This window comes from Mixophyes fleayi, chromosome 1, assembly GCF_038048845.1.
Source record: "Mixophyes fleayi isolate aMixFle1 chromosome 1, aMixFle1.hap1, whole genome shotgun sequence".
Classification (NCBI taxonomy): domain Eukaryota; kingdom Metazoa; phylum Chordata; class Amphibia; order Anura; family Limnodynastidae; genus Mixophyes; species Mixophyes fleayi.
The window spans coordinates 420,685,169-420,702,391 of NC_134402.1; the positions used below are offsets into that span (position 1 = coordinate 420,685,169).

The 17,223-nt window shown below is 46.7% G+C and overlaps 14 non-coding genes across 14 annotated transcripts; all 14 read right to left on the minus strand.

Annotated features, from left to right (window-relative positions):
* Window positions 1-244: 244 nt before the first annotated feature.
* On the minus strand, window positions 245-408 carry LOC142137097 (U1 spliceosomal RNA). Its single transcript, XR_012687760.1, has one exon. It is a non-coding gene; the product is annotated as a U1 spliceosomal RNA (small nuclear RNA).
* A 588-nt stretch (window positions 409-996) lies between these two features.
* On the minus strand, window positions 997-1,160 carry LOC142137098 (U1 spliceosomal RNA). The gene has a single exon (XR_012687761.1). It is a non-coding gene; the product is annotated as a U1 spliceosomal RNA (small nuclear RNA).
* A 588-nt stretch (window positions 1,161-1,748) lies between these two features.
* On the minus strand, window positions 1,749-1,912 carry LOC142137144 (U1 spliceosomal RNA). The gene has a single exon (XR_012687807.1). It is a non-coding gene; the product is annotated as a U1 spliceosomal RNA (small nuclear RNA).
* Window positions 1,913-2,500: 588 nt separating this feature from the next.
* On the minus strand, window positions 2,501-2,664 carry LOC142137099 (U1 spliceosomal RNA). Its single transcript, XR_012687762.1, has one exon. It is a non-coding gene; the product is annotated as a U1 spliceosomal RNA (small nuclear RNA).
* Window positions 2,665-3,252: 588 nt separating this feature from the next.
* Window positions 3,253-3,416, minus strand: LOC142137100 (U1 spliceosomal RNA). Its single transcript, XR_012687763.1, has one exon. It is a non-coding gene; the product is annotated as a U1 spliceosomal RNA (small nuclear RNA).
* A 588-nt stretch (window positions 3,417-4,004) lies between these two features.
* Window positions 4,005-4,168, minus strand: LOC142137145 (U1 spliceosomal RNA). The gene has a single exon (XR_012687808.1). It is a non-coding gene; the product is annotated as a U1 spliceosomal RNA (small nuclear RNA).
* A 588-nt stretch (window positions 4,169-4,756) lies between these two features.
* LOC142137101 (U1 spliceosomal RNA) lies at window positions 4,757-4,920 on the minus strand. The gene has a single exon (XR_012687764.1). It is a non-coding gene; the product is annotated as a U1 spliceosomal RNA (small nuclear RNA).
* Window positions 4,921-5,508: 588 nt separating this feature from the next.
* Window positions 5,509-5,672, minus strand: LOC142137102 (U1 spliceosomal RNA). The gene has a single exon (XR_012687765.1). It is a non-coding gene; the product is annotated as a U1 spliceosomal RNA (small nuclear RNA).
* Window positions 5,673-6,260: 588 nt separating this feature from the next.
* Window positions 6,261-6,424, minus strand: LOC142137103 (U1 spliceosomal RNA). Its single transcript, XR_012687766.1, has one exon. It is a non-coding gene; the product is annotated as a U1 spliceosomal RNA (small nuclear RNA).
* A 588-nt stretch (window positions 6,425-7,012) lies between these two features.
* Window positions 7,013-7,176, minus strand: LOC142137105 (U1 spliceosomal RNA). Its single transcript, XR_012687768.1, has one exon. It is a non-coding gene; the product is annotated as a U1 spliceosomal RNA (small nuclear RNA).
* A 588-nt stretch (window positions 7,177-7,764) lies between these two features.
* On the minus strand, window positions 7,765-7,928 carry LOC142137106 (U1 spliceosomal RNA). The gene has a single exon (XR_012687769.1). It is a non-coding gene; the product is annotated as a U1 spliceosomal RNA (small nuclear RNA).
* Window positions 7,929-8,516: 588 nt separating this feature from the next.
* Window positions 8,517-8,680, minus strand: LOC142137107 (U1 spliceosomal RNA). Its single transcript, XR_012687770.1, has one exon. It is a non-coding gene; the product is annotated as a U1 spliceosomal RNA (small nuclear RNA).
* A 588-nt stretch (window positions 8,681-9,268) lies between these two features.
* Window positions 9,269-9,432, minus strand: LOC142137108 (U1 spliceosomal RNA). The gene has a single exon (XR_012687771.1). It is a non-coding gene; the product is annotated as a U1 spliceosomal RNA (small nuclear RNA).
* A 589-nt stretch (window positions 9,433-10,021) lies between these two features.
* On the minus strand, window positions 10,022-10,185 carry LOC142137109 (U1 spliceosomal RNA). The gene has a single exon (XR_012687772.1). It is a non-coding gene; the product is annotated as a U1 spliceosomal RNA (small nuclear RNA).
* Between the last annotated feature and the right edge of the window lie 7,038 nt (window positions 10,186-17,223).

A 17,223-nucleotide genomic window follows, 5' to 3' on the forward strand; every position in this document is an offset into this window, starting at 1 on the left:
CAGCAAAAGGACACAGAGTGGTTCTATCAACCCTAGAATTATCAGAGAACAGGCAGTCATAGAGTACATGTCATATCTGGCAGAATGGCATCAGCACAGGGGGAAGAAAGCAAGCCAGGGAAAAAATCAGGCCGGATAGGGCTACAATATCAAGATATCGCACTGCCGATAAAGCATTTAGATCATGCACTTTCTGCAAGAAGGCTAGGTCACACAACTAAAGCTGACTTTTACCAGAGATGATCAGGGGAGAGCGCGAACGCAGTCCCCCACTACCACAAATTATGCAGTCGAGTTTCCCGCATTTGGGGAAATCGCAGGGGTCAGCACATCCGGAGTGCAATGGATGAACCTCACCCTGGGAGAACCACCTTTGTGATCATGGTATCTCCCCTGCCAGGTAAGTATGAGTTGGACTAGGACTCTGGAGGGCGACTGGTCAAGCACACGCCTGTCAAGTGGGGGAGATTCTCCTGATGCAGCACAAATGAACTTTCAGCTGGGGACAACAACTGAAGGGAAGCGGATGGGTGCCTATTCCTGAAGCACCTCAAATGTCAAACTGTACGGACAAGTACAATTATAAGCATTCCCAGGGTGCAGCAGATATATTTGCATACGATGGGTTATCCAAGCAGTCAGCTGCAATACTCATCTGCATATGAAAAGAGAAAGACAGTAGAATGCCATCTATATAGGCCTGATTTGCATAAAGAAGCTCTGCAGGAAGAACTGTGCCCTGAAATAATCAGCAGCAAAAGGACACAGAGTGGTTCTATCAACCCTAGAATTATCAGAGAACAGGCAGTCATAGAGTACATGTCATATCTGGCAGAATGGCATCAGCACAGGGGGAAGAAAGCAAGCCAGGGAAAAAATCAGGCCGGATAGGGCTACAATATCAAGATATCGCACTGCCGATAAAGCATTTAGATCATGCACTTTCTGCAAGAAGGCTAGGTCACACAACTAAAGCTGACTTTTACCAGAGATGATCAGGGGAGAGCGCGAACGCAGTCCCCCACTACCACAAATTATGCAGTCGAGTTTCCCGCATTTGGGGAAATCGCAGGGGTCAGCACATCCGGAGTGCAATGGATGAACCTCACCCTGGGAGAACCACCTTTGTGATCATGGTATCTCCCCTGCCAGGTAAGTATGAGTTGGACTAGGACTCTGGAGGGCGACTGGTCAAGCACACGCCTGTCAAGTGGGGGAGATTCTCCTGATGCAGCACAAATGAACTTTCAGCTGGGGACAACAACTGAAGGGAAGCGGATGGGTGCCTATTCCTGAAGCACCTCAAATGTCAAACTGTACGGACAAGTACAATTATAAGCATTCCCAGGGTGCAGCAGATATATTTGCATACGATGGGTTATCCAAGCAGTCAGCTGCAATACTCATCTGCATATGAAAAGAGAAAGACAGTAGAATGCCATCTATATAGGCCTGATTTGCATAAAGAAGCTCTGCAGGAAGAACTGTGCCCTGAAATAATCAGCAGCAAAAGGACACAGAGTGGTTCTATCAACCCTAGAATTATCAGAGAACAGGCAGTCATAGAGTACATGTCATATCTGGCAGAATGGCATCAGCACAGGGGGAAGAAAGCAAGCCAGGGAAAAAATCAGGCCGGATAGGGCTACAATATCAAGATATCGCACTGCCGATAAAGCATTTAGATCATGCACTTTCTGCAAGAAGGCTAGGTCACACAACTAAAGCTGACTTTTACCAGAGATGATCAGGGGAGAGCGCGAACGCAGTCCCCCACTACCACAAATTATGCAGTCGAGTTTCCCGCATTTGGGGAAATCGCAGGGGTCAGCACATCCGGAGTGCAATGGATGAACCTCACCCTGGGAGACCCACCTTTGTGATCATGGTATCTCCCCTGCCAGGTAAGTATGAGTTGGACTAGGACTCTGGAGGGCGACTGGTCAAGCACACGCCTGTCAAGTGGGGGAGATTCTCCTGATGCAGCACAAATGAACTTTCAGCTGGGGACAACAACTGAAGGGAAGCGGATGGGTGCCTATTCCTGAAGCACCTCAAATGTCAAACTGTACGGACAAGTACAATTATAAGCATTCCCAGGGTGCAGCAGATATATTTGCATACGATGGGTTATCCAAGCAGTCAGCTGCAATACGCATCTGCATATGAAAAGAGAAAGACAGTAGAATGCCATCTATATAGGCCTGATTTGCATAAAGAAGCTCTGCAGGAAGAACTGTGCCCTGAAATAATCAGCAGCAAAAGGACACAGAGTGGTTCTATCAACCCTAGAATTATCAGAGAACAGGCAGTCATAGAGTACATGTCATATCTGGCAGAATGGCATCAGCACAGGGGGAAGAAAGCAAGCCAGGGAAAAAATCAGGCCGGATAGGGCTACAATATCAAGATATCGCACTGCCGATAAAGCATTTAGATCATGCACTTTCTGCAAGAAGGCTAGGTCACACAACTAAAGCTGACTTTTACCAGAGATGATCAGGGGAGAGCGCGAACGCAGTCCCCCACTACCACAAATTATGCAGTCGAGTTTCCCGCATTTGGGGAAATCGCAGGGGTCAGCACATCCGGAGTGCAATGGATGAACCTCACCCTGGGAGAACCACCTTTGTGATCATGGTATCTCCCCTGCCAGGTAAGTATGAGTTGGACTAGGACTCTGGAGGGCGACTGGTCAAGCACACGCCTGTCAAGTGGGGGAGATTCTCCTGATGCAGCACAAATGAACTTTCAGCTGGGGACAACAACTGAAGGGAAGCGGATGGGTGCCTATTCCTGAAGCACCTCAAATGTCAAACTGTACGGACAAGTACAATTATAAGCATTCCCAGGGTGCAGCAGATATATTTGCATACGATGGGTTATCCAAGCAGTCAGCTGCAATACTCATCTGCATATGAAAAGAGAAAGACAGTAGAATGCCATCTATATAGGCCTGATTTGCATAAAGAAGCTCTGCAGGAAGAACTGTGCCCTGAAATAATCAGCAGCAAAAGGACACAGAGTGGTTCTATCAACCCTAGAATTATCAGAGAACAGGCAGTCATAGAGTACATGTCATATCTGGCAGAATGGCATCAGCACAGGGGGAAGAAAGCAAGCCAGGGAAAAAATCAGGCCGGATAGGGCTACAATATCAAGATATCGCACTGCCGATAAAGCATTTAGATCATGCACTTTCTGCAAGAAGGCTAGGTCACACAACTAAAGCTGACTTTTACCAGAGATGATCAGGGGAGAGCGCGAACGCAGTCCCCCACTACCACAAATTATGCAGTCGAGTTTCCCGCATTTGGGGAAATCGCAGGGGTCAGCACATCCGGAGTGCAATGGATGAACCTCACCCTGGGAGAACCACCTTTGTGATCATGGTATCTCCCCTGCCAGGTAAGTATGAGTTGGACTAGGACTCTGGAGGGCGACTGGTCAAGCACACGCCTGTCAAGTGGGGGAGATTCTCCTGATGCAGCACAAATGAACTTTCAGCTGGGGACAACAACTGAAGGGAAGCGGATGGGTGCCTATTCCTGAAGCACCTCAAATGTCAAACTGTACGGACAAGTACAATTATAAGCATTCCCAGGGTGCAGCAGATATATTTGCATACGATGGGTTATCCAAGCAGTCAGCTGCAATACTCATCTGCATATGAAAAGAGAAAGACAGTAGAATGCCATCTATATAGGCCTGATTTGCATAAAGAAGCTCTGCAGGAAGAACTGTGCCCTGAAATAATCAGCAGCAAAAGGACACAGAGTGGTTCTATCAACCCTAGAATTATCAGAGAACAGGCAGTCATAGAGTACATGTCATATCTGGCAGAATGGCATCAGCACAGGGGGAAGAAAGCAAGCCAGGGAAAAAATCAGGCCGGATAGGGCTACAATATCAAGATATCGCACTGCCGATAAAGCATTTAGATCATGCACTTTCTGCAAGAAGGCTAGGTCACACAACTAAAGCTGACTTTTACCAGAGATGATCAGGGGAGAGCGCGAACGCAGTCCCCCACTACCACAAATTATGCAGTCGAGTTTCCCGCATTTGGGGAAATCGCAGGGGTCAGCACATCCGGAGTGCAATGGATGAACCTCACCCTGGGAGACCCACCTTTGTGATCATGGTATCTCCCCTGCCAGGTAAGTATGAGTTGGACTAGGACTCTGGAGGGCGACTGGTCAAGCACACGCCTGTCAAGTGGGGGAGATTCTCCTGATGCAGCACAAATGAACTTTCAGCTGGGGACAACAACTGAAGGGAAGCGGATGGGTGCCTATTCCTGAAGCACCTCAAATGTCAAACTGTACGGACAAGTACAATTATAAGCATTCCCAGGGTGCAGCAGATATATTTGCATACGATGGGTTATCCAAGCAGTCAGCTGCAATACGCATCTGCATATGAAAAGAGAAAGACAGTAGAATGCCATCTATATAGGCCTGATTTGCATAAAGAAGCTCTGCAGGAAGAACTGTGCCCTGAAATAATCAGCAGCAAAAGGACACAGAGTGGTTCTATCAACCCTAGAATTATCAGAGAACAGGCAGTCATAGAGTACATGTCATATCTGGCAGAATGGCATCAGCACAGGGGGAAGAAAGCAAGCCAGGGAAAAAATCAGGCCGGATAGGGCTACAATATCAAGATATCGCACTGCCGATAAAGCATTTAGATCATGCACTTTCTGCAAGAAGGCTAGGTCACACAACTAAAGCTGACTTTTACCAGAGATGATCAGGGGAGAGCGCGAACGCAGTCCCCCACTACCACAAATTATGCAGTCGAGTTTCCCGCATTTGGGGAAATCGCAGGGGTCAGCACATCCGGAGTGCAATGGATGAACCTCACCCTGGGAGAACCACCTTTGTGATCATGGTATCTCCCCTGCCAGGTAAGTATGAGTTGGACTAGGACTCTGGAGGGCGACTGGTCAAGCACACGCCTGTCAAGTGGGGGAGATTCTCCTGATGCAGCACAAATGAACTTTCAGCTGGGGACAACAACTGAAGGGAAGCGGATGGGTGCCTATTCCTGAAGCACCTCAAATGTCAAACTGTACGGACAAGTACAATTATAAGCATTCCCAGGGTGCAGCAGATATATTTGCATACGATGGGTTATCCAAGCAGTCAGCTGCAATACTCATCTGCATATGAAAAGAGAAAGACAGTAGAATGCCATCTATATAGGCCTGATTTGCATAAAGAAGCTCTGCAGGAAGAACTGTGCCCTGAAATAATCAGCAGCAAAAGGACACAGAGTGGTTCTATCAACCCTAGAATTATCAGAGAACAGGCAGTCATAGAGTACATGTCATATCTGGCAGAATGGCATCAGCACAGGGGGAAGAAAGCAAGCCAGGGAAAAAATCAGGCCGGATAGGGCTACAATATCAAGATATCGCACTGCCGATAAAGCATTTAGATCATGCACTTTCTGCAAGAAGGCTAGGTCACACAACTAAAGCTGACTTTTACCAGAGATGATCAGGGGAGAGCGCGAACGCAGTCCCCCACTACCACAAATTATGCAGTCGAGTTTCCCGCATTTGGGGAAATCGCAGGGGTCAGCACATCCGGAGTGCAATGGATGAACCTCACCCTGGGAGAACCACCTTTGTGATCATGGTATCTCCCCTGCCAGGTAAGTATGAGTTGGACTAGGACTCTGGAGGGCGACTGGTCAAGCACACGCCTGTCAAGTGGGGGAGATTCTCCTGATGCAGCACAAATGAACTTTCAGCTGGGGACAACAACTGAAGGGAAGCGGATGGGTGCCTATTCCTGAAGCACCTCAAATGTCAAACTGTACGGACAAGTACAATTATAAGCATTCCCAGGGTGCAGCAGATATATTTGCATACGATGGGTTATCCAAGCAGTCAGCTGCAATACTCATCTGCATATGAAAAGAGAAAGACAGTAGAATGCCATCTATATAGGCCTGATTTGCATAAAGAAGCTCTGCAGGAAGAACTGTGCCCTGAAATAATCAGCAGCAAAAGGACACAGAGTGGTTCTATCAACCCTAGAATTATCAGAGAACAGGCAGTCATAGAGTACATGTCATATCTGGCAGAATGGCATCAGCACAGGGGGAAGAAAGCAAGCCAGGGAAAAAATCAGGCCGGATAGGGCTACAATATCAAGATATCGCACTGCCGATAAAGCATTTAGATCATGCACTTTCTGCAAGAAGGCTAGGTCACACAACTAAAGCTGACTTTTACCAGAGATGATCAGGGGAGAGCGCGAACGCAGTCCCCCACTACCACAAATTATGCAGTCGAGTTTCCCGCATTTGGGGAAATCGCAGGGGTCAGCACATCCGGAGTGCAATGGATGAACCTCACCCTGGGAGAACCACCTTTGTGATCATGGTATCTCCCCTGCCAGGTAAGTATGAGTTGGACTAGGACTCTGGAGGGCGACTGGTCAAGCACACGCCTGTCAAGTGGGGGAGATTCTCCTGATGCAGCACAAATGAACTTTCAGCTGGGGACAACAACTGAAGGGAAGCGGATGGGTGCCTATTCCTGAAGCACCTCAAATGTCAAACTGTACGGACAAGTACAATTATAAGCATTCCCAGGGTGCAGCAGATATATTTGCATACGATGGGTTATCCAAGCAGTCAGCTGCAATACTCATCTGCATATGAAAAGAGAAAGACAGTAGAATGCCATCTATATAGGCCTGATTTGCATAAAGAAGCTCTGCAGGAAGAACTGTGCCCTGAAATAATCAGCAGCAAAAGGACACAGAGTGGTTCTATCAACCCTAGAATTATCAGAGAACAGGCAGTCATAGAGTACATGTCATATCTGGCAGAATGGCATCAGCACAGGGGGAAGAAAGCAAGCCAGGGAAAAAATCAGGCCGGATAGGGCTACAATATCAAGATATCGCACTGCCGATAAAGCATTTAGATCATGCACTTTCTGCAAGAAGGCTAGGTCACACAACTAAAGCTGACTTTTACCAGAGATGATCAGGGGAGAGCGCGAACGCAGTCCCCCACTACCACAAATTATGCAGTCGAGTTTCCCGCATTTGGGGAAATCGCAGGGGTCAGCACATCCGGAGTGCAATGGATGAACCTCACCCTGGGAGAACCACCTTTGTGATCATGGTATCTCCCCTGCCAGGTAAGTATGAGTTGGACTAGGACTCTGGAGGGCGACTGGTCAAGCACACGCCTGTCAAGTGGGGGAGATTCTCCTGATGCAGCACAAATGAACTTTCAGCTGGGGACAACAACTGAAGGGAAGCGGATGGGTGCCTATTCCTGAAGCACCTCAAATGTCAAACTGTACGGACAAGTACAATTATAAGCATTCCCAGGGTGCAGCAGATATATTTGCATACGATGGGTTATCCAAGCAGTCAGCTGCAATACTCATCTGCATATGAAAAGAGAAAGACAGTAGAATGCCATCTATATAGGCCTGATTTGCATAAAGAAGCTCTGCAGGAAGAACTGTGCCCTGAAATAATCAGCAGCAAAAGGACACAGAGTGGTTCTATCAACCCTAGAATTATCAGAGAACAGGCAGTCATAGAGTACATGTCATATCTGGCAGAATGGCATCAGCACAGGGGGAAGAAAGCAAGCCAGGGAAAAAATCAGGCCGGATAGGGCTACAATATCAAGATATCGCACTGCCGATAAAGCATTTAGATCATGCGCTTTCTGCAAGAAGGCTAGGTCACACAACTAAAGCTGACTTTTACCAGAGATGATCAGGGGAGAGCGCGAACGCAGTCCCCCACTACCACAAATTATGCAGTCGAGTTTCCCGCATTTGGGGAAATCGCAGGGGTCAGCACATCCGGAGTGCAATGGATGAACCTCACCCTGGGAGAACCACCTTTGTGATCATGGTATCTCCCCTGCCAGGTAAGTATGAGTTGGACTAGGACTCTGGAGGGCGACTGGTCAAGCACACGCCTGTCAAGTGGGGGAGATTCTCCTGATGCAGCACAAATGAACTTTCAGCTGGGGACAACAACTGAAGGGAAGCGGATGGGTGCCTATTCCTGAAGCACCTCAAATGTCAAACTGTACGGACAAGTACAATTATAAGCATTCCCAGGGTGCAGCAGATATATTTGCATACGATGGGTTATCCAAGCAGTCAGCTGCAATACTCATCTGCATATGAAAAGAGAAAGACAGTAGAATGCCATCTATATAGGCCTGATTTGCATAAAGAAGCTCTGCAGGAAGAACTGTGCCCTGAAATAATCAGCAGCAAAAGGACACAGAGTGGTTCTATCAACCCTAGAATTATCAGAGAACAGGCAGTCATAGAGTACATGTCATATCTGGCAGAATGGCATCAGCACAGGGGGAAGAAAGCAAGCCAGGGAAAAAATCAGGCCGGATAGGGCTACAATATCAAGATATCGCACTGCCGATAAAGCATTTAGATCATGCACTTTCTGCAAGAAGGCTAGGTCACACAACTAAAGCTGACTTTTACCAGAGATGATCAGGGGAGAGCGCGAACGCAGTCCCCCACTACCACAAATTATGCAGTCGAGTTTCCCGCATTTGGGGAAATCGCAGGGGTCAGCACATCCGGAGTGCAATGGATGAACCTCACCCTGGGAGAACCACCTTTGTGATCATGGTATCTCCCCTGCCAGGTAAGTATGAGTTGGACTAGGACTCTGGAGGGCGACTGGTCAAGCACACGCCTGTCAAGTGGGGGAGATTCTCCTGATGCAGCACAAATGAACTTTCAGCTGGGGACAACAACTGAAGGGAAGCGGATGGGTGCCTATTCCTGAAGCACCTCAAATGTCAAACTGTACGGACAAGTACAATTATAAGCATTCCCAGGGTGCAGCAGATATATTTGCATACGATGGGTTATCCAAGCAGTCAGCTGCAATACTCATCTGCATATGAAAAGAGAAAGACAGTAGAATGCCATCTATATAGGCCTGATTTGCATAAAGAAGCTCTGCAGGAAGAACTGTGCCCTGAAATAATCAGCAGCAAAAGGACACAGAGTGGTTCTATCAACCCTAGAATTATCAGAGAACAGGCAGTCATAGAGTACATGTCATATCTGGCAGAATGGCATCAGCACAGGGGGAAGAAAGCAAGCCAGGGAAAAAATCAGGCCGGATAGGGCTACAATATCAAGATATCGCACTGCCGATAAAGCATTTAGATCATGCACTTTCTGCAAGAAGGCTAGGTCACACAACTAAAGCTGACTTTTACCAGAGATGATCAGGGGAGAGCGCGAACGCAGTCCCCCACTACCACAAATTATGCAGTCGAGTTTCCCGCATTTGGGGAAATCGCAGGGGTCAGCACATCCGGAGTGCAATGGATGAACCTCACCCTGGGAGAACCACCTTTGTGATCATGGTATCTCCCCTGCCAGGTAAGTATGAGTTGGACTAGGACTCTGGAGGGCGACTGGTCAAGCACACGCCTGTCAAGTGGGGGAGATTCTCCTGATGCAGCACAAATGAACTTTCAGCTGGGGACAACAACTGAAGGGAAGCGGATGGGTGCCTATTCCTGAAGCACCTCAAATGTCAAACTGTACGGACAAGTACAATTATAAGCATTCCCAGGGTGCAGCAGATATATTTGCATACGATGGGTTATCCAAGCAGTCAGCTGCAATACTCATCTGCATATGAAAAGAGAAAGACAGTAGAATGCCATCTATATAGGCCTGATTTGCATAAAGAAGCTCTGCAGGAAGAACTGTGCCCTGAAATAATCAGCAGCAAAAAGGACACAGAGTGGTTCTATCAACCCTAGAATTATCAGAGAACAGGCAGTCATAGAGTACATGTCATATCTGGCAGAATGGCATCAGCACAGGGGGAAGAAAGCAAGCCAGGGAAAAAATCAGGCCGGATAGGGCTACAATATCAAGATATCGCACTGCCGATAAAGCATTTAGATCATGCACTTTCTGCAAGAAGGCTAGGTCACACAACTAAAGCTGACTTTTACCAGAGATGATCAGGGGAGAGCGCGAACGCAGTCCCCCACTACCACAAATTATGCAGTCGAGTTTCCCGCATTTGGGGAAATCGCAGGGGTCAGCACATCCGGAGTGCAATGGATGAACCTCACCCTGGGAGAACCACCTTTGTGATCATGGTATCTCCCCTGCCAGGTAAGTATGAGTTGGACTAGGACTCTGGAGGGCGACTGGTCAAGCACACGCCTGTCAAGTGGGGGAGATTCTCCTGATGCAGCACAAATGAACTTTCAGCTGGGGACAACAACTGAAGGGAAGCGGATGGGTGCCTATTCCTGAAGCACCTCAAATGTCAAACTGTACGGACAAGTACAATTATAAGCATTCCCAGGGTGCAGCAGATATATTTGCATACGATGGGTTATCCAAGCAGTCAGCTGCAATACTCATCTGCATATGAAAAGAGAAAGACAGTAGAATGCCATCTATATAGGCCTGATTTGCATAAAGAAGCTCTGCAGGAAGAACTGTGCCCTGAAATAATCAGCAGCAAAAGGACACAGAGTGGTTCTATCAACCCTAGAATTATCAGAGAACAGGCAGTCATAGAGTACATGTCATATCTGGCAGAATGGCATCAGATATTCTTGAGCAGCGGCGACGACGATTGCACAAGTAAATGTTTATGTATATCTATAAAACGCATTTCTGTCTCTTAATTATTACAAATTAAAAGATCATAGACAGTAATGTTCTCTGCTTAGAAAAATTACATTTGGTTCTATACATACGTTTGCATTGTGGAGAGGAAAAAAAATCATTTTTACAGTTTGTTCAATTCACAGTTTCAATATTTTTTAATAAATATTCCCCGTCCCTAGTGATACTCCGTAAATATTACATTAAATATCAGAAATAGTAGCTTCACTGAAAAAAATATTAATGACCATTTTACATATGATGCACATTTATCATTTATGCTAATTAACACACTGTATATCTGTTCATATTTACACATAACATATTTCAGATTTTAGAATGAATATTTGGTAGCTCAGATTGTATTAAAAGTAGAAATAGCATTTCTAATACATGCATTTTAGGTCTGTACCAAGATTCATTATTCCCCTCCCCTTTATGTGTAACTATCTTTTCTACTAACAAGTTTATCTGAATTTACTATCATATCTCCATTTCATTTATTTAATTCATACTAACCAATGTTTTATCCCTCTTCTTTGGGAAATCCTGAAAAGGTGGTCAAGTGTGAGGGGCGGAGCATGATGATGAATCGCATCATTTTGGTCCTGCTCTCGCGATGAAATGACATACCAGCCACATTTTGCCACGGGTGGGGCCACAATGACGCAATTCACTGCGAATTGCGTCATGGAGGCTCCCTTCCTGCCCGCTTCACTAGGATATGCTCTCACGGGAAGTGGGAATCTCCCGAACATTCCCGGAGTGATTTAATTGATGATGAAGACATAGAGTTTCTTTTATTCACATAGAGTTTCTTTTATTCTGTTATGTTTGATCTGAACTTTTGCTGACTGTCTTGTCATTATTTATGCACCCTCCCCTTATAGGTGTCTATCAATAAATCTTTAGGACCGTGATATCCCTCCCCCTCGCATCCATTGCTTGTTGAAATTGTTGTCTTGTTAAAGTGATGCATGAATAGTGCAGTACTTGCTGTATGGTGTAGGATGTCATATATTGTGCCATATGACTTGTATTGTACCATTAAGTAAGTCTGATTAGTTTTCACGGTGTATTACAGTTTCAGCTGCGCTGGGCTGCGCTTCAATGAATGTAATGCCTTTATGCACAGGACCTTATGCATAAAATCATGAGAAACACTATCAAAGGCCTTCTCCTGATCAAGACTGACCAGGGCCATGTGTACATGGCGGTCTTTGATGTAGTGGACCGTGTCCATTTAGCAGCGCAAGGCTGTCTGCAATCCTGCGACCAGGAATGCCAGGAATGCCACAAGTCTGGTCAGGATGAACAATCTGCCCAATGACAATCTTTAGCCTGTTGGCTAGTACCTTGGCCAGGATCTTGTAGTCCACGTTCAGGAGAGAGATGGGCCTCCAATTTTTAAGGTCGCACTTCTCCCCCTTGAGCTTATACAGAATCATTATCAATCCCTCTCTCAGAGTCGGAAGCATTTTGCCCTTCACCACCACCATCTCCTCGTACAGCTCTAGCAGGTCCGGCCCAATGAGGTCTCACAGCGCTACATAGTGCTTCGCTGGGAGACCATCACTGCACGAGGTCCTACACGACCTAAAGCATTTAGCGGCAGAGTGCAGTTTCCCCAACGTCAGGGGGCATCCATGGCTGCTCTACCTGTAGGATCAATAGGGTTAGCGATACCTGACAGGAACGATTCAGCCCCATGATGCCCTCTTTCCCCTTTCTGGGGGTGTCAGTCTGAAAAAGAAAGAGTTACATTTCTCATCCTTCTCCAGATTCTCCACCTTGGAATGGAAAATGATGCGTCTGGATTACTCCTCGAAGTTCCTTTTCAGGCCCCCTTGGATTTCTCTTCCTCTCACATGCCTGTTGTCTGCCCTTAGCCTGAAAGAAACTGCAAAACTTGCACTTGACATGCTCCTGCCAGTTAGACATACAATCAAAACACGATTTGTCATTTTTCCAAGTCACAAAATTATCCCTCAGCTCCTCCAACACATCTTCTCTTTCCAGCAGAGCACAGCTCAATTTCCAGGAGCCTAGGCCTGGTGGAAAACGGTGGCCCAGATCCCCCTCGAAGAGAATGGCCCTGTGGTCAGAAAAGAAGCAGGGAACCATGGCATGTCTGTTCTGTCTTACTCCTCTTGAGGTAAATACAAAGTCAATCCAGGAACTCACTGAGCCATTGGATCGGCTCCAAGTATAATTTACAGAGCCAGCCCCCCATGGATCCCACAAGGATGCTTCGGCTACCATCTCCTGTAGTAACCTAGAAGAAACATCAAGTTTAGCAGAACTGTTAGAATTTCGTCTGTCTTCCTCTATAGGGCAGTTAAAATCCCCGGCCATCAATACTGCCCTGGTGGTTGCGAGCTTGGCACCCAGGGTCTGGAAAAGCTCCAAACGCTCATTCTTACCAGGGGATGCATACACGCAGATAAGCTTGATAGGCTCACCCGCCAAAGAGCCATCTACAATAAGCAATCTGCCGCAGACAAACTCCTGAAAGGAATCTAGTGTGAAGAGGCTTCCCCTGATAAGGATGGCGACCCCCACAGACTTACAATCACCCCCCCCCCCAGACTAATAGGAGGGACCATGAGACCATGAGACCACTGCCTACCCAGTTGCCTATAGGAGCAAGAAAAAGGCAAATAACATGCCTGCAACATGTAAACATCACATTTCTGGCTGTCTAGAAAGGTAAACACAGACTGACGTCTAATCTGTCGAAGTCAGCAAATTGGATAAAGTCATTTCAAATAAAATCAAGCAAACTTGGTTGTCTTTGTCTGAAAAGATGCGTACGGTACGCATCGACGTACAAGGGCACGCTACGGCGTGAAAGGGCGTACGCATCCACTACACGTGGCAGCAACAGTAATTGGTCTTTTACCATACATTCGCACAAACACGCATACTTATAAAATTGTACACATTAATGGTAGTTGCAACACATAGTCAGTTATGTCGAAATTAGAGATGAGCGCACTCGGATTTTGTGAATCCGAGCCCACCCGAACCTTTCCGATCCGAGTCGGATCCGAGACAGATCCGGGTATTGGCGCCAAATGAAAACTTGAAACCGAGGCTGTGAGTCATAATCCCGCTGTCGGATCTCGCAATACTCGGATCCTATAAATTCCCCGCTAGTCGCCGCCATCTTCACTCGGGCATTGATCAGGGTAGAGGGAGGGTGTGTTAGGTGGTCCTCTGTTCTGGTAGATCTCGTGCTGTGCTGTTTAGTTCTGTGCTGTGCTGTGCTGTGTTCTGCAGTATCAGTCCAGTTGTGCTGTGTGCTGTGCTCTGTCAATTTTGAGTTTAGTGGTGCTGCTGGGTCCTGTGCTGTGTCCTGTTCAGTCCAGTGGTGCTGTGTCCTGTGCTCTGTGCTTCTAAGGGCATAGTTATTTCCCCATTATTCCCAAGTGTTTTAAAAAATAAAAAAAAGTTATAAAAAAAAATACAAAAAAATAATAAAAAAAATAATTAATTACAACAAAATTTGCAAAACCAATCCTGCAGTATAAGCCCATTGATACTGCAATATTACCAAGTTCACACATTCAACAGTAAAAGTTCAGTGGTGCTGTGTGCTGTGCTCTGTCAATTTTGAGTTCAGTGGTGCTGCTGGGTCCTGTGCTGTGTCCTGTTTAGTCCAGTGGTCCAGTGTCCTGTGCTTCTAAGGGCATAGTTATTTCCCCATTATTCCCAAGTGTTTTAAAAAATAAAAAAAAGTTATAAAAAAAAAATACACAAAAATAATTTAAAAAAAAAATAATTACAACAAAATTTGCAAAACCAATCCTGCAGTATAAGTCCATTGGTACTGTCTGCAATATTACCAGGTTCACACATTCTGCAGTATCTTGTGCTACATATAAAAATTTGGAGGATAAAGTAGGGAAAGATCCAGACCCACTTCCTCCTAATGCTGAAGCTGCTGCCACTAGTCATGACATAGACGGTGAAATGCCATCAATGTCGTCTTCCAAGCCCGATGCCCAATCTCCTAGTACAGGGCATGTAAAATCCAAAAAGCCCAAGTTCTCAAAAAAAAGCAAAAAGAGAAACTTAAAATCATCTGAGGAGAAACGTAAAGTTGGCAATATGCTATTTACGACACGTAGTGGCAAGGAACGACTTAGGCCCTGGCCCGTGTTCATGACTAGTGGTCCATCTTCACCCAAGGATCTTAGCCCTCCTCCTCCTCCCCCCCCCTACAAAAAAATTGAAGAGAGATATGCTGTCAGCAACAAAACAGCAAACAACTCTGCCTTCTAAAGAGAAATTATCACAAATCCCCATGGCGAGTCCAAGGGTGTTGGTGGTTGTCAAGCCTGACCTTCCCATCACTGTACGGGAAGAGGTGGCTCGGAAGGAGGCTATTGATGATGATGTAGCTGGCGCTGTGGAGGAACTTGATGATGAGGATGGTGATGTGGTTATTGTAAATAAGGCACCAGGGGGGGAAACAGCTGATGTCCATGGGATGAAAAAGCCCATCGTCATGCCTGGTCAAAAGACCAAAAAATGCACCTCTTCGGTCTGGAGTTATTTTTATCCAAATCCGGACAACCAATGTATGGCCATATGTAGCTTATGTAAAGCTCAAATAAGCAGGGGTAAGGATCTTGCCAACCTAGGGACATCCTCCCTTATACGTCACCTGAATAACCTTCATAGTTCAGTGGTTAGTTCAGGAACTGGGGCTAGGACCGCCATCGGTACAGGGACACCTAAATCCCGTGGTCCAGTTGGATACACACCAGCAACACCCTCCTCGTCAACTTCCTCCACGATCTCCATCAGATTTAGTCCTGCAGGCCATGTCACCAGCCAGACTGAGTCCTCTTCAATACGGGATTCATCCGAGGAATCCTGCAGCGGTACGCCTACTACTGCCACTGCTGCTGTTGCTGCTGGTAGTCGGTCATCTTCCCAGAGGGGAAGTCATAAGACCGCTACGTCTTTCACCAAACAATTGACCGTCCAACTGTCATTTGCCATGAGCACCAAGTACGACACTAGTCATCCTATGGCAAAGCGGATAACTGCGTCAATAACAGCAATGTTGGTGTTAGACGTGCGTCCAGTGTCCACCATCAGTGGAGTGGGATTTAGACAGTTGATGGAGGTATTGTGTCCCCGGTACCAAATCCCGTTGAGATTCCACTTCATTAGGCAGGCGATACCAAAATTGTACAGAGAAGTAAGAACAAGTGTCCTCAGTGCTCTGAAAAATGCGGTTGTACCCATTGTCCACCTAACCACCAACATGTGGACAAGTGGTTCAGGGCAAATGAAGGACTACATGACTGTGACAGCCCACTGGGTAGATGCATCGCCTTCCGCAGCAACAGCAGCAGCTGCATCAGTAGTAGCATCTTCACAACGGCTGCTCATTCCAAGGCAGGCAACGTTGTGTATCACCAGTTTTAATAAGAGGCACAATGCTGACAACCTCTTAGAGGAACTGAGGGAAATAATCTCTCAGTGGCTTACCCCACTTAGACTCTCCTGGGGATTTGTGGTGTCAGACAACGCCAGTAACATTGTGCGGGCATTACATATGGGCAATTTCCAGCATGTCCCATGTTTTGCCCACACCGTTAATTTGGTGGTGCAACATTACCTCAAGAGTGACAGGGGTGTGCAGGAGATGCTTGCGGTGGCCCGCAAAATTGCTGGACACTTTCGACATTCAGCCAGTGCCTACCGCAGACTCGAGCAACATAAAAAAAGGCTGAACCTGCCCTGCCGTCATCTCAAACAAGAGGTTGTGACGCGCTGGAACTCCACCCTCTATATGCTGCAGAGGATGGAGGAGCAGCAAAAGGCCATTCAAGCCTACACAGCCACCTACGACATAGGAAAAGGAGTGGGGATGCACCTTAGTCAAGCACACTGGAGACTGATTTCCGTGTTGTGCAAGATTCTCCAGCCGTTTGAACTTGCCACACGAGAAGTCAGTTCCGACACTGCCAGCTTGAGTCAGGTGATTCCCCTGATCAGGCTGTTGCAGAAGCAGCTGGAGAAAGTGAGGGAGGAGCTGTTAAAGCATTGCGATTCCACCAAGCATGTAGCTCTTGTGGATAAAGCCCTTCGTACGCTTTGCCAGGATCCGAGGGTGGTCACTCTTTTAAAGTCAGAGGAATACATTCTGGCCACCGTGCTGGATCCTCGGTTTTAAATCGTATGTTGTGTCTCTGTTTCCGGCGGACACAAGTCTACAGAGGTGCAAAGACCTGCTGGTCAGGAGATTGTCCTCTGAAGAGGACCGTGACATGCCAACAGCTCCTCCATTTACTTCAACACCTGTGGCTGCGAGGAAAAAGCTCAGTTTTCCTAAAAGACCCGCTGGCGGGGATGCTGAGAATATCTGGTCCGGACTGAAGGACCTGCCAACCATTGCAGACATGTCTACTGTCGCTGCATTGGATGCTGTCACAATTGAAAAAATGGTGGAGGATTACTTTGCTGACACCATCCAAGTAGACATGTCAGACAGTCCCTATTCTTACTGGCAGGAAAAAAAG